Below are 15,199 nucleotides of genomic sequence, written 5' to 3' on the forward strand. Positions count from 1 at the left end.
TGTAAAAGGAAGACATCTTCAGGAATGTACACCAGCACATGTTTATACAGCTGTATCTGAAAAGTCTTTATCTCAGGTTTCCAGCATAAGAACAGAGGAGGACATAGAGCCAGTACTTGTTACTACAGAACAGTCTAACACTAGAATAAGAGCTTCAACACAGAATACAGTTACGCACATTTCTAATCTTTTAGAGATGAGAACAAAGGCATAGTCCATTGTCATCTCTGGGTGGTACAAAACTTTTCTTTTGTTTGTGAAAACAGAGATTTGTATCATGACCAAAGGAGGTGTTGCGACCTGTCATACCTAAACTTCACAGTACATATGATTTATAGTTTAGGCCATCTTAGACAGGATAAGGACAGTACATTGTCATACAGAAGTTCTCTTTGAAGGAAAATATATATTTTACATATAGTTTAACAAATTCACAAAGTTATTGTCTCATAATGTTTTAACATTTGTTGGAAAAAAGTTACAAGAATTTAATAAAAATATTTTATGCCTGATTAATGATACTGCATTTCTTTTACAGAAATGGCATCTAAAATCACATAAATATGGAAGATAACAAGCTCATATGAAGAGCAAAAGAGAATATCAGGAAAATTCAAAGTTAAAGAAGGAATCCTCTAGGGAAGAATATTGGACAAAAGATTTATACTTCATATTTATGACTGTTTTATCTTATTCAACAAGAATTTTCTAATCTAACAGAACTTGAAGAAGAAACTTTAAAGACATTTCATGAAGAAAAAATTAATCAGAAGAAACTTTATCTACTATAGATAAACAATTTGGGACTCAAACATTTGTCCACATATACATTTTTGATAATCCAATTATTCTGATATTAATGTTCATATTAAGTTAGGATTATCATTATTATTTTTATTTATTTTTCATTATTCATATATTGAATATTTTTAGGTAACAACTGCACACTCATTCTAGTTTATAGAACATCTTTTGTTCATAACTTAAGAAACATATCACTCTTAATAGAACGGAATGGAAAGTTATGACAAGTTTTAGAGTGTAAAGTATATTTCCAAAGAGCTAAAATATTATTTGAGCACAAATATGGAAATATATTATTGCATTATTTATTTTAATAATAATAATAATTATTATTATTGTTATTATTATTAATTATAGATATGAGTCATCATTATGTTATACATTTTTTAAATTCTATATCATTATTTTAAGATTTTGAATAGATAGATCTAAGAGAAGTTAAAGTAAAGAGAAAAGTGATTAGAAGGAGAGTTATTTCTAGCTGCTTCAGTTCTGAGGAATATTGTGTTCGATCATTTGATACAAGGACGTGTAAATGTGACATGAAAGAGGTTTTGAATGTATTAGAATATTTTGATATGATTAATCATAATTCAGGGGGGATTGTTAGAATATTATTCCAAATTCATAATTCGGCACTTATAGGTGTAATATTATATTCATGGCAAGCTTGCAAAACATATTTGGTTTTATGATTAATCATAATAAATAGAGTATGTGTGAATGACCTTGATCAATTGATTTGACATGATTCTTCATCTAAAGCTGAGCATTGCTGGATTTTTCTGGTGTAGCCAATTTGAGTATGACATTTAAGGTATCTTGGTATAGAATGTCATGAGAAGACAAAAATAGACACGTGTCCACGTAGCTAAAGGAATATACATTGTGAATTATATCATGTTAAGTTAAGTTAGTTTGTAGTTCCAGTCATATTAATAAGTACTAGTATATAGTTACTTAATGTAAAGTTGATAATATGTGTTAATATTATATTGATGTTTGGTTATATGACATTACATGATCAGCATATTACTTCAAGTATGGAGTGTTACATGTGGGCTTGTCAATCCTATGCCATATATGACTCTGAGTTAGAATCTTCATTTGGATAGCATATTGCTGAAGTTAGCATAAATGAATATGTGCCATACAAGGTTCTAAGTTGGTGTGAGGTTATGACGTTCACACGTTCACATGTAACATATAAAGCCAATGCTTCCATATTGAAGGTCACACAGACACACAGACAGACACACACAGACACATAGTCACTAGGATAGATGACATTGACATGTTCACAAGACACTTTGAGACAAGTTGGGACAGCTGTCAATTCTGCCAGAAGACTGAGGACGTCATTTCCTGTTTCTTCTTTAACGACACACAAGACAGCACAGCAGCCATGAAGCACACATGCTTTCATAAGCTTACTACAGCTTTATAACTTTTTATTCTATTTCATATATTTTTACCTACACTGAACTGAACTATTATATTTTTTACATTGTATTTATGATGCCAATTGTGTGACAATAAACTCACACTTTGTTTTAAGTCAGTTTGGCTATCAATGCTATTCATCCTGAAGCGCCTCTGAGATACAAGAATATTTAGATATTAATAATATTCTTCAGTAGTTATGTTGTACACAAACAAACTTGCGTCCTTTTTTCCCCACAAATAGAGCTTTGTTTTGGTCGTATGTGATCATCTCTGGGATTTTTCTTTTTTGCAATATAAACGAAAAAAGACTGAAATTTTTGAAAAAAAAAAAGATATTTTCTACTTTTTGTTATAAAAAAAATCCAATAAACTTAATTTTAGTCATACATTTAGGCCAAAATGTATTCAGCCACATGTCTTGGGTAAAAAAAAAATTCAATAAGTGTATATTTGTTGGTTTGCGCAAAAGTTTTCTGGAATTTACGCAGCTTTTAGTTTACATAATTTTGTACCGTTTGTATGCAAGACAAGATCCAGGCAGGCCCCTGGATCTTGTCTTGCATACAAACGGTACACAATTGTTGGGCAACAAACATGAGCGTAGTGACGTACTACAAGGAATTTCAGCTCTTGAGCGCCACCCTTTGGGCACCTTCTGCTAATGTCATGTTTGGAAGCTGATGACGTTTTGCCTGAGATATAGCAAGCTTGATCCCTGCTACCAGTATTTGACCCTGTTTACCCTGGGACCGCTGTGTTTGACCTGACTGATACACTCAGGGCTCCATGATTTGAGGTGAGCGGCCTTTGCTACTGATGGTGGAGGTTGTTACAAAAGTCACTATATTGGAACCTCAGATCACTGACTTCACTAGGCACTTGCTGGCGTCTCTGCTAATTTCATCAATGATTTTCCTATGAAGATAATGGACTGTTTATCTGATTTATTTTAATTTATTTTAGTTTTGAGAGTGTTTTGTTCTGGGCTGTACTGCCCTTTTTTACATTGTTATCTACGGGATTTGCTATTTTGATCCTCAGTATTTCAGCTGCAGTATTTTTAGGGTTTATGTTTCATTTTTGCGCTGGTTGAGTTCTCTTTTCATGTTAAGCCCATTGAATATTTTTTTTTTGTCCCAAGTCATTAAAAATTGATAAAAAAAAAGTTTTTAAAACACAAAGTTGTCATCGATATTATATATTACTCACACGTGCCATGGAATTACACCCCAAAATACATTCTGCTGCTTCTCCTGAGTACGGAGATACCACATGTGTGAGACTTTTTGGGAGCCTAGCCACGTACAGGACCAGCAAAAACCAATCACCGCCTTCAGGATTTCTAAGGGCATAAATTTTTGATTCCACTTCCCACTACCTATTACAGTTTCGGAGGCCATGAAATGCCAAGATAGCACAAATCCCCCCCCGCAAATTACCCCATTTTGGAAAGTAGACACCACAAGCTATTTGCTGAAAGGCATGTGGAGTCCATGGAATATTTTATATTTTGCCACAAGTTTTGGGAATATGACAATTTTTTTATTTTACACAATATATATTGCTCACACATGGCATGGATATATGTGAAATTACACCCCAAAATACATTTGGCTGCTTCTCCTGAGTACGGGGATACCACATGTGTGAGACTTTTTGGCAGTCTAGTTGCGTACAGGATCCCGAAAACCAATCACCGCCTTCAGGCTAAATTGTTGATTTCACTCCTCACTACCTATCACAGTTTAGAAGGCCATGAAATGCCAAGGTAGCACAAACCCCCCCCAAATTATTATTTTTTTGCTAGAAAATTACTTTGAACCCTAAACATTATATATTTTTTTTAAAGCAGAAGCCCTACAGATTAAAATGGTGGGTTTTGCAATTTTATTTCTCACAAAGTATTTGTACAGAAATTTTTTTTTTTTTTTTTTACACAAACACATAAATCAATAAAGTAATATATAATGTGACATTGCAGCCCCCTGTCAGTGATGTTGGCATATTCCAATTTCATGGAACCTGCAGTAGAGGCAAGACTGAAGTGATGGACATCGGTCATTTATAGGAAACTGATGGCAAGAAGCTGGGGTTGGAAAGGTGGGGATTTCCTCCCTTATTGAATGCTGCTGAGAGCCGAGGTCTGATTAAACCCTGGTGGTTTTTAACAGCTTGTCTGCCGAGCATGAGAATGCAAGGCATATTCTTCTGGTGAGTGCGATTTCAACAGGGAGTGGAACACAATCACATTTGGTGTGGTGGAAGATATTTATATATATTTGTGAAGATTTTTATACTTGGTATATGGGCTTCATCACTATACATGGATTTTGTACTTGATCTATTTCTGGACACTTTCACACGTGGAGATTTTTTATCATATATATTTTTTATTAGATAATTTATTTATGTATTGTTTTACTTATTATTTTGAAGTATTATTTTGAAGTTTCATCACGGATTTATATATGCAGCGCCACTGTTTTTTCTATAAAACACTTTATTGATTTATGTATTGGTATTTAAGTTGGCAGCTTTTAGGGGTTATTATTATACATTTTTTTCATGAGCGCAGTGGTGACACATTGAGTTCCGGAGCGCGGAACCTGTGTATCAGCTACACAATGCACAAACACACACTATATTGCCCAAATGTTTGGTAAAATATAAAAGAAGATCTTATGCCGAGTACATAGATACCAAACACGACATGCTTTAAAATTACTGCCCTTGATTTGACGTTCGTTGTGAAAACTTACATGCATGGTGCAAATGCTGTTTACATACAACACGAGACCTATGCTTGTGTTCACCTTTGCACGCGAGCACGGGGAGACAGGGGTGCTTTAATTTTTTTTGTTATTATTTATTTTTATTTTTTATTTTATTTTTCCATTGTCCCTTTCATTTTTTTTGTTTTTTATCATTTTTATTGTTATCACAGGGAATGTAAATATCCCCTATGATAGCAATAGGTGGTGACAGGTACTCTTGTTTGAAAAATATGGGTACTGTTAGACTCTAGATCTCTCCTCAGCAATTAAAGCATCTGACCACACTACGATCAGTGTGATAAGATGCTTTCCCAATTTCCCAATGGCGCTGTTTATCTCCGGCGAAACTGAAGTCATGAAATGCTCATAGCTTCCGGTTTCTTAGGCCATAGAGTTGATTGGAGTCATTCTAGTCTCTGATCATCTCTATTGTCATCTGGCGGGAACATAGTTAGATAGTTAGTCAGGTTGAAAAAAAAGACACAAGTCCATCCAGTTTAACCTTAAAAACAATAAATAAATAAAATAAAAAATATCGTACAATCCAATATACCCTAGTTTATACCCACAGTTGATCCAGAGGAGAGCAAAAAAAAACCCAGCAGAGCATGTTCCAATTTGCTACAACAGGGGAAAAAATTCCTTCCTGATCCCCCAAGAGGCAATCGGATTTTCCCTGAATCAACTTTAAATATACCGGCTGCATTCTCAGGTTCCCCAGTGGGACAGGAGAGCCAGAAAATAACGGAACGGTAGGGGGGGGGGGGGGACGTTTACTGCCACTGCTTGTAAAAGCAGTCTAGTGGCTAATTAGCCGCTAGGATTGCTTTTACATGAAAGCCGACCGCCGGCTGAAAAAAGATACTGAGATGATACCCAAACCTGCAGGCATCATTGCGGTATAACCACTTAAAGTCCAGCAACATACCAGTACGTCGCTGGTCCTTGTTGTACATATATTGTAATGTTCTTTTTTTTTCATGCAGCCTGTGGGCTGAACAAAAAAAGAGAACCTAACAGATGCACATTGATTGATCGGTGGTATGCCCACCATTAGAATACCACCCTGCATCCACCCACTTATAATAATGGGCATACAATAAATATAAAAATATATGCTGAAGCATAGGGGCGATCCTATGTTGCAAAGCAAACAATGGTAACAATAAATTACAGTATCATTAACCACTTGCCGACCACCTCACGCTGATATACGTCAGCAGAAAGGCACGGGCAGGCAAAATCACGTACCTGGTACGTGATTGCCTTCCCGCGGGTGAGGGGTCCAATCGGATCCCCCCCGGTGCCCGAGGCGGTCGGCTTTGGTCTGGGAGCGTTCAGTGATGAGGGGGAGGCCATCCATTCGTGGCCCCCCCTCGCGATCGCTCCCAGCCAATGAGAATCCTCCCCTGCCTGTGTGTAGTACACACAGGCAGAGGATGTGATGTCATCTCTCCTCGGCTCGGCAGTTTCCGTTCCGGCGCCGAGGAGAGAAGACATCTGAGTGAGTTGCACAACACATACATTTACAGTAGAACATGCCAGGCATACTTTACACCCCCGATCCCGCCCGATCGCCCCCCAATCACCCCCCCCCCCCGGTCACACTGACACCAAGCAGTTTTTTTTTTCTGATTACTGCATGGTGTCAGTTTGTGACAGTTAGTGTGGTGGGACAGTGAGTCTTAGCCCCCTTTAGGTCTAGGATACCCCCTAACCCCCCCCAAAAAAAGTTTTAACCCCTTGATCACCCCCCGTCACCAGTGTCGCTAAGCGATCATTTTTCTGATCGCTGTATTAGTGTCACTGGTGACGCTAGTTAGGGACGTAAATATTTAGGTTCGCCGTCAGCGTTTTATAGCGACAGGGACCCCCTATGCTACCTAATAAAGGTTTTAACCCCTTGATTGCCCCCTAGTTAACCCTTTCACCACTGATCACCGTATAACTGTTACGGGGGACGCTGGTTAGTTTGTTTATTTTTTATAGTGTCAGGGCACCCGCCATTTATTACCGAATAAAAGTTTAGCCCCCTGGTCGCCCGGCGGTGATCTGCGTCGCCCCAGGCAGCGTCAGATTAGCGCCAGTACCGTTAACACCCACGCACGCAGCATACGCCTCCCTTAGTGGTATAGTATCTGTACGGATCAATATCTGATCCGATCAGATCTATACTAGCGTCCCCAGCAGTTTAGGGTTCCCAAAAACGCAGTGTTAGCAGGATCAGCCCAGATACCTGCTAGCACCTGCGTTTTGCCCCTCCACCCGGCCCAGCCCAGCCCACCCAAGTGCAGTATCGATCGATCACTGTCACTTACAAAACACTAAACGCATAACTGCAGCGTTCGCAGAGTCAGGCCTGATCCCTGCGATCGCTAACAGTTTTTTTGGTAGCGTTTTGGTGAACTGGCCAGCACCAGCCCCAGGCAGCGTCAGGTTAGTGCCAGTAGCGCTAACACCCACACACGCACCATACACCTCCCTTAGTGGTATAGTATCTGAACAGATCAATATCTGATCCGATCAGATCTATACTGGCATCCCCAGCAGTTTAGGGTTCCCACAAATGCAGTGTTAGCGGGATCAGCCCAGATGCCTGCTAGCACCTGCGTTTTGCCCCTCCGCCCGGCCCAGCCCAGCCCACCCAAGTGCAGTATCGATCGATCACTGTCACTTACAAAACACTAAACGCATAACTGCAGCATTCGCAGAGTTAGGCCTGATCCCTGCGATCGCTAACAGTTTTTTTGGTAGCGTTTTGGTCAACTGGCAAGCACCAGCGGCCTAGTACACCCCGGTCGTAGTCAAACCAGCACTGCAGTAGCACTTGGTGACGTGGCGAGTCCCATAAGTGCAGTTCAAGCTGGCGAGGTGGCAAGCACAAGTAGTGTCCCGCTGCCACCAAAAAGACAAACACAGGCCCGTTGTGCCCATAATGCCCTTCCTACTGCATTCGCCAATCCTAATAATTGGGAACCCACCGCTTCTGCAGCGCCCGTACTTCCCCCATTCACATCCCCAACCAAATGCAGTCGGCTGCATGAGAGGCATTTTCTTTATGTCCTCCCGAGTACCCCTACCCAGCGAACCCCCCCAAAAAAGATGTTGTGTCTGCAGCAAGCGCGGATATAGGCGTGACACCCGCTATTATTGTCCCTCCTGTCCTGACAATCCTGGTCTTTGCATTGGTGAATGTTTTGAATGCTACCATGCACTAGTTGAGTATTAGCGTAGGGTACAGCATTGCACAGACTAGGCACACTTTCACAGGGTCTCCCAAGATGCCATCGCATTTTGAGAGACCCGAACCTGGAACCGGTTACAGTTATAAAAGTTACAGTTACAAAAAAAAGTGTAAAAAAAAACACAAACAAAAATATAAAATAAAAAAAAATAGTTGTCGTTTTATTGTTCTCTCTCTCTCTATTCTCTCTCTATTGTTCTGCTCTTTTTTACTGTATTCTATTCTGCAATGTTTTATTGTTATTATGTTTTATCACGTTTGCTTTTCAGTTATGCAATTTTTTATACTTTACCGTTTACTGTGCTTTATTGTTAACCATTTTTTTGTCTTCAGGTACGCCATTCACTACTTTGAGTGGTTATACCAGAATGATGCCTGCAGGTTTAGGTATCATCTTGGTATCATTCTTTTCAGCCAGCGGTCGGTTTTCATGTAAAAGCAATCCTAGCGGCTAATTAGCCTCTAGACTGCTTTTACAAGCAGTGGGAGGGAATGCCCCCCCACCGTCTTCCGTGTTTTTCTCTGGCTCTCCTGTCTCAACAGGGAACCTGAGAATGCAGCCGGTGATTCAGCCAGCTGACCATAGAGCTGATCAGAGACCAGAGTGGCTCCAAACATCTCTGTGAGGTATAAGGAGGAGGTGCTGCGCTAACTAGAAGAAAGCTGTAAATCTCTGTCTGTGGTCAATTAATAAAATGACATAAAATCGCATAAATCGCATAAATAAGTGTTGACACTAAAAAACATCCAAGTCTTAATAATCACATCATGTGTATGTGAAAAAAAGTGCATAAAAAAATCCTTTTCAATTGGTATATACTAAATGACAAAAAAATCGCATGTTAAATCGCATAAATAAGTGTTGACACTAAAAACATATAAATCTAGATAATCATGTGTTGGTGCACAAAGGGACATAAACACTACTTCATGTGAATAATTCTAAATAAAAATACATAGAATAAATCAGAAATAACCATCAAAAACATATCCTTATAAATGGTGCAAAACGTACAAAGTGCCAGTGCTTAAAGGTGATCTAGATATCGCAAATAAAACACATCAATCCAACGCAATATGGATAATAAATAATATAAATAAATGTCCCAATAATAGTGATATAAAATATATTGTGCTGGCCTGCGAAACAAATGACCAATGACATGCCAGTAAGTGCAGCAAACTTAAAGTGCCAGTGTAAAAGTCATTGAAGGTGCAAAAGCAAGTTCTGGTGTATTCAACAAAACAACAGTGGGGTGTCTGGGATGCAATTCACTCAGTGTCCTCTTCGTGCATAAAACACTAATGTAAGCAGTGGCCCCTTACCTAGCGGTGCTAGGTCAACTGCATGAATTGTAGCTAAAACGCCAGGTCCTGAGCCTCAATCGCGTCCCTATATCCACGCTTGCCGGTGTTGGGTTATCCTAATGGCAGCTGATTACAAGTGGCTATGGTCCTATCAGGGGTCCTGGACCAGCGCGGATCCTAGCTCAGCCTCCACATCTCAGGTATGTATGTAAGTTCTTGTTTTCTTTTCTTTTTCCAATTGGGTAGCGCAGGAATATTCTTATTACATTTCACTTCAAACATCTCTATGGCCTAAGAAACCGGAAGCTACGAGCATTCTATGACTTAGATTTCACCGGATATAAACAGTGCCATTGGGAAATTGGGGAAGCATTTTATTACACCGATCTTGGTGTGGTCAGATGCTTTGAGGGCAGAGGAGAAATCTAGGGTCTAATAGACCCCAATTTTTTCAAAAAAGAGTACCTGTCACTACCTATTGCTATCATAGGGGATATTTACATTCCCTGAGATAACAATAAAAATGATTTAAAAAAAAATGAAAAAAACAGTTTAAAAATAAGATAAAAAAGAAAAAAAATAATAAAGAAAAAAAAAAAAAAAAAAAAAAGCACCCCTGTGCCCCCTGCTCTCGCACTAAGGCGAACTCAAGCGTTGGTCCGGCGTCAAATGTAAACAGCAATTGCACCATGCATGTGAGGTATCACCGTGAAGGTCAGATCGAGGACAGTAATTTTAGCAGTAGACCTCCTCTGTAAATTTAAAGTGGTAACCTGTAAAGGCTTTTAAAGGCTTTTAAAAATGTATTAATTTTGTTGCCACTGCACGTTTGTGCGCAATTTTAAAGCATGTCATGTTTGGTATCCATGTACTCGGCCTAAGATCATCTTTTTTATTTCATCAAACATTTGGGCAATATAGTGTGTTTTAGTGCATTAAAATTTAAAAAAGTGTGTTTTTTCCCCAAAAAATGCGTTTGAAAAATCGCTGCGCAAATACTGTGTGAAAAAAAATAATGAAACACCCACCATTTTAATCTGTAGAGCATTTGCTTTAAAAAAAAATATATAATGTTTGGGGGTTCAAAGTAATTTTCTTGCAAAAAAAAATAATTTTTTCATGTAATCAAAAAGTGTCAGAAAGGGCTTTGTCTTCAAGTGGTTAGAAGAGTGGGTGATGTGTGACATAAGCTTCTAAATGTTGTGCATAAAATGCCAGGACAGTTCAAAACCCCCCCAAATGACCCCATTTTGGAAAGTAGACACCCCAAGCTATTTTCTGAGAGGCATGTTGAGTCCATGGAATATTTTATATTGTGACACAAGTTGCGGGAAAGAGACAAATTTTTTTTTTTTTTTTTTTTTTGCACAAAGTTGTCACTAAATGATATATTGCTCAAACATGCCATGGGAATATGTGAAATTACACCCCAAAATACATTCTGTTGCTTCTCCTGAGTACACATGTGTGGGACTTTTTGGGAGACTAGCCGCGCACGGGACCCCGAAAACCAAGCACCGCCTTCAGGCTTTCTAAGGGCGTAAATTTTTGATTTCACTCTTCACTGCCTATCACAGTTTCGGAGGCCATGGAATGCCCAGGTGGCAAAAAACCCCCCCAAATGACCCCATTTTGGAAAGAAGACACCCCAAGCTATTTGCTGAGAGGTATAGTGAGTACTTTGCAGACCTCACTTTTTGTCACAAAGTTTTGAAAATTGAAAAAAGAAAAAAAACATTTTTTTTTCTTGACTTTATTCATTTTCAAAAACAAATGAGAGCTGCAAAATACTCACCATGCCTCTCAGCAAATAGCTTGGGGTGTCTACTTTCCAAAATGGGGTCATTTTGGGGGGGTTTGTGCCACCTGGGCATTCCATGGCCTCCGAAACTGTGATAGGCAGTGAAGAGTGAAATCAAAAATTTACACCCTTAGAAATCCTGAAGGCGGTGATTGGTTTTCGGGGTCCCGTACGCGGCTAGGCTCCTAAAAAGTCCCACACATGTGGTATCCCCATACTCAGGAGAAGCAGCTAAATGTATTTTGGGGTGCAATTCCACATATGCCCATGGCCTGTGTGAGCAATATATAATTTAGTGATATTATATTATATTTTTATATTATATTTTTATATTACTTTTTATGGTTCTTTTTTTATACTTTTATTCTAACTTCGAATGTTCCAGCTGTGCCGTGCTGTACCCTATGCTAATACTCCACTAGTGTGTGGTAGCGACAGAAACAGTCCCCATGCAGAGACCAGGTTGGTCAGGACTAGGGATGAGCCGAACACCCCCCTGTTCGGTTCGCACCAGAACATGCGAACAGGAAAAAAGTTTGTTCGAACACGCGAACACCGTTAAAGTCTATGGGACACGAACATGAATAATCAAAAGTGCTAATTTTAAAGGCTAATATGCAAGTTATTGTCATAAAAAGTGTTTGGGGATCCGGGTCCTGCCCCAGGGGACATGGATCAATGCAAAAAAAAGTTTTAAAAACGGCCGTTTTTTCAGGAGCAGTGATTTTAATAATGCTTAAAGTCAAACAATAAAAGTGTAATATCCCTTTAAATTTCGTACCTGGGGGGTGTCTATAGTATGCCTGTAAAGGGGCGCATGTTTCCTGTGTTTAGAACAGTCTGACAGCAAAATGACATTTTGAAGGAAAAAACTCATTTAAAACTACCCGCGGCTATTGCATTGCCGACAATACACATAGAAGTTCATTGATAAAAACGGCATGGGAATTCCCCAAAGGGGAACCCCGAACCAAAATTAAAAAAAAAAAATGACGTGGGAGTCCCCCTAAATTCCATACCAGGCCCTTCAGGTCTGGTATGGATATTAAGGGGAACCCCGGCCAAAATTAAAAAAAAAAAATGACGTGGGGTTCCCCCTAAATTCCATATCAGACCCTTCAGGTCTGGTATGGATTTTAAGGGGAACCCCGCGCCAAAAAAAAAAAAAAACGGCGTGGGATCCCCCCAAAAATCCATACCAGACCCTTATCCGAGCACGCAACCTGGCAGGCCGCAGGAAAAGAGGGGGGGACGAGAGTGCGGCCCCCCCTCCCTCCTGAACCGTACCAGGCCACATGCCCTCAACATTGGGAGGGTGCTTTGGGGTAGCCCCCCAAAACACCTTGTCCCCATGTTGATGAGGACAAGGGCCTCATCCCCACAACCCTGGCCGGTGGTTGTGGGGGTCTGCGGGCGGGGGGCTTATCGGAATCTGGAAGCCCCCTTTAACAAGGTGACCCCCAGATCCCGGCCCCCCCCCCTGTGTGAAATGGCCTACCATTTCACGAAAAAAGTGTCAAAAATGTTAAAAATGACAAGAGACAGTTTTTGACAATTCCTTTATTTAAATGCTTCTTCTTTCTTCTATCTTCCTTCATCTTCTGGTTCTTCTGGCTCTTCTGGTTCTTCCTCCGGCGTTCTCGTCCAGCATCTCCTCCGCGGCGTCTTCTATCTTCTTCTCCTCGGGCCGCTCCGCACCCATGGCATGGGGGGGAGGCTCCCGCTCTTCTCTTCTTCTTTTCTTCTCTTCTTCTCTTCTTCATTTTCTTCTCCGGGCCGCTCCGCAATCCATGCTGGCATGGAGGGAGGCTCCCGCTGTGTGACGGCGCTCCTCGTCTGACAGTTCTTAAATAACGGGGGGCGGGGCCACCCGGTGACCCCGCCCCCCTCTGACGCACGGGACATGACGGGACTTCCCTGTGGCATTCCCCGTGACGTCACAGGGAAGTCCCGTCAAGTCACCGTGCGTCAGAGGGGGGCGGGGTCACCGGGTGGCCCCGCCCCCCCGTTATTTAAGAACTGTCAGACGAGGAGCGCCGTCACACAGCGGGAGCCTCCCTCCATGCCAGCATGGATTGCGGAGCGGCCCGGAGAAGAAAATGAAGAAGAGAAGAAGAGAAGAAGAGAAGAAAAGAAGAAGAGAAGAGCGGGAGCCTCCCCCCAATGCCATGGGTGCGGAGCGGCCCGAGGAGAAGAAGATAGAAGATGCCGCGGAGGAGATGCTGGACGAGAACGCCGGAGGAAGAACCAGAAGAGCCAGAAGAACCAGAAGAACCAGAAGATGAAGGAAGATAGAAGAAAGAAGAAGCATTTAAATAAAGGAATTGTCAAAAACTGTCTCTTGTCATTTTTAACATTTTTGACAGTTTTTTAGTGAAATGGTAGGGGTAAGAACCCCCTTACCATTTCACACAGGGGGGGGGGCCGGGATCTGGGGGTCCCCTTGTTAAAGGGGGCTTCCAGATTCCGATAAGCCCCCCGCCCGCAGACCCCCACAACCACCGGCCAGGGTTGTGGGGATGAGGCCCTTGTCCTCATCAACATGGGGACAAGGTGTTTTGGGGGGCTACCCCAAAGCACCCTCCCAATGTTGAGGGCATGTGGCCTGGTACGGTTCAGGAGGGGGGGGGGGCGCACTCTCGTCCCCCCCTCTTTTCCTGCGGCCTGCCAGGTTGCGTGCTCGGATAAGGGTCTGGTATGGATTTTTGGGGGGACCCCACGCCGTTTTTTTTTTTTTTTTTTTGGCGCGGGGTTCCCCTTAAAATCCATACCAGACCTGAAGGGTCTGGTATGGAATTTAGGGGGAACCCCACGTCATTTTTTTTTTAAATTTTGGCCGGGGTTCCCCTTAATATCCATATCAGACCTGAAGGGCCTGGTATGGAATTTAGGGGGACTCCCACGTCATTTTTTTTTTTAAATTTTGGTTCGGGGTTCCCCTTTGGGGAATTCCCATGCCGTTTTTATCAATGAACTTCTATGTGTATTGTCGGCAATGCAATAGCCGCGGGTAGTTTTAAATGAGTTTTTTCCTTCAAAATGTCATTTTGCTGTCAGACTATTCTAAACACAGGAAACATGCGCCCCTTTACAGGCATACTATAGACACCCCCCAGGTACGAAATTTAAAGGGATATTACACTTTTATTGATTGACTTTAAGCATTATTAAAATCACTGCTCCTGAAAAAACGGCCGTTTTTAAAACTTTTTTTTGCATTGATCCATGTCCCCTGGGGCAGGACCCAGGTCCCCAAACACTTTTTATGACAATAACTTGCATATTAGCCTTTAAAATTAGCACTTTTGATTTCTCCCATAGACTTTTAAAGGGTGTTCCGCGGCATTCGAATTTGCCGCGAACACCCCAAATTGTTCGCTGTTCGGCGAACTTGCGAACAGCCAATGTTCGAGTCGAACATGAGTTCGACTCGAACTCGAAGCTCATCCCTAGTCAGGACAGGAGGGACAATAATAGCGGGTGTCAAGCCTATGTCTGCGTTTTCTACAGACACGACATCTTTTTTGGGGTGCTCTTTGGTTAGGGGTACCAGGGAGCTCATCCGGAAAATGCCTCTAATTCAGCCAGCTCACTGCATTTGGATCGGGAATTTGGGCTACAGCACCTGCTGGATATTGAAGGGCTGTGATGATCTCTTCCTGGAATTTTAGGAAGGATCCAGTTTGTGCAGACTCTTTGTATAGTACATAAGAATTGAACAGAGACAATTGGAATAGGTATACAGACACTTTTTTGTACCAGCTTCTGGCCTTATGGGCAATCATGTACGGCACCATCATCTGGTCATTGAAGTCCATCCCT

The sequence above is a fragment of the Aquarana catesbeiana genome, linkage group LG06 (genome assembly GCF_042186555.1).
Source record: "Aquarana catesbeiana isolate 2022-GZ linkage group LG06, ASM4218655v1, whole genome shotgun sequence".
Classification (NCBI taxonomy): domain Eukaryota; kingdom Metazoa; phylum Chordata; class Amphibia; order Anura; family Ranidae; genus Aquarana; species Aquarana catesbeiana.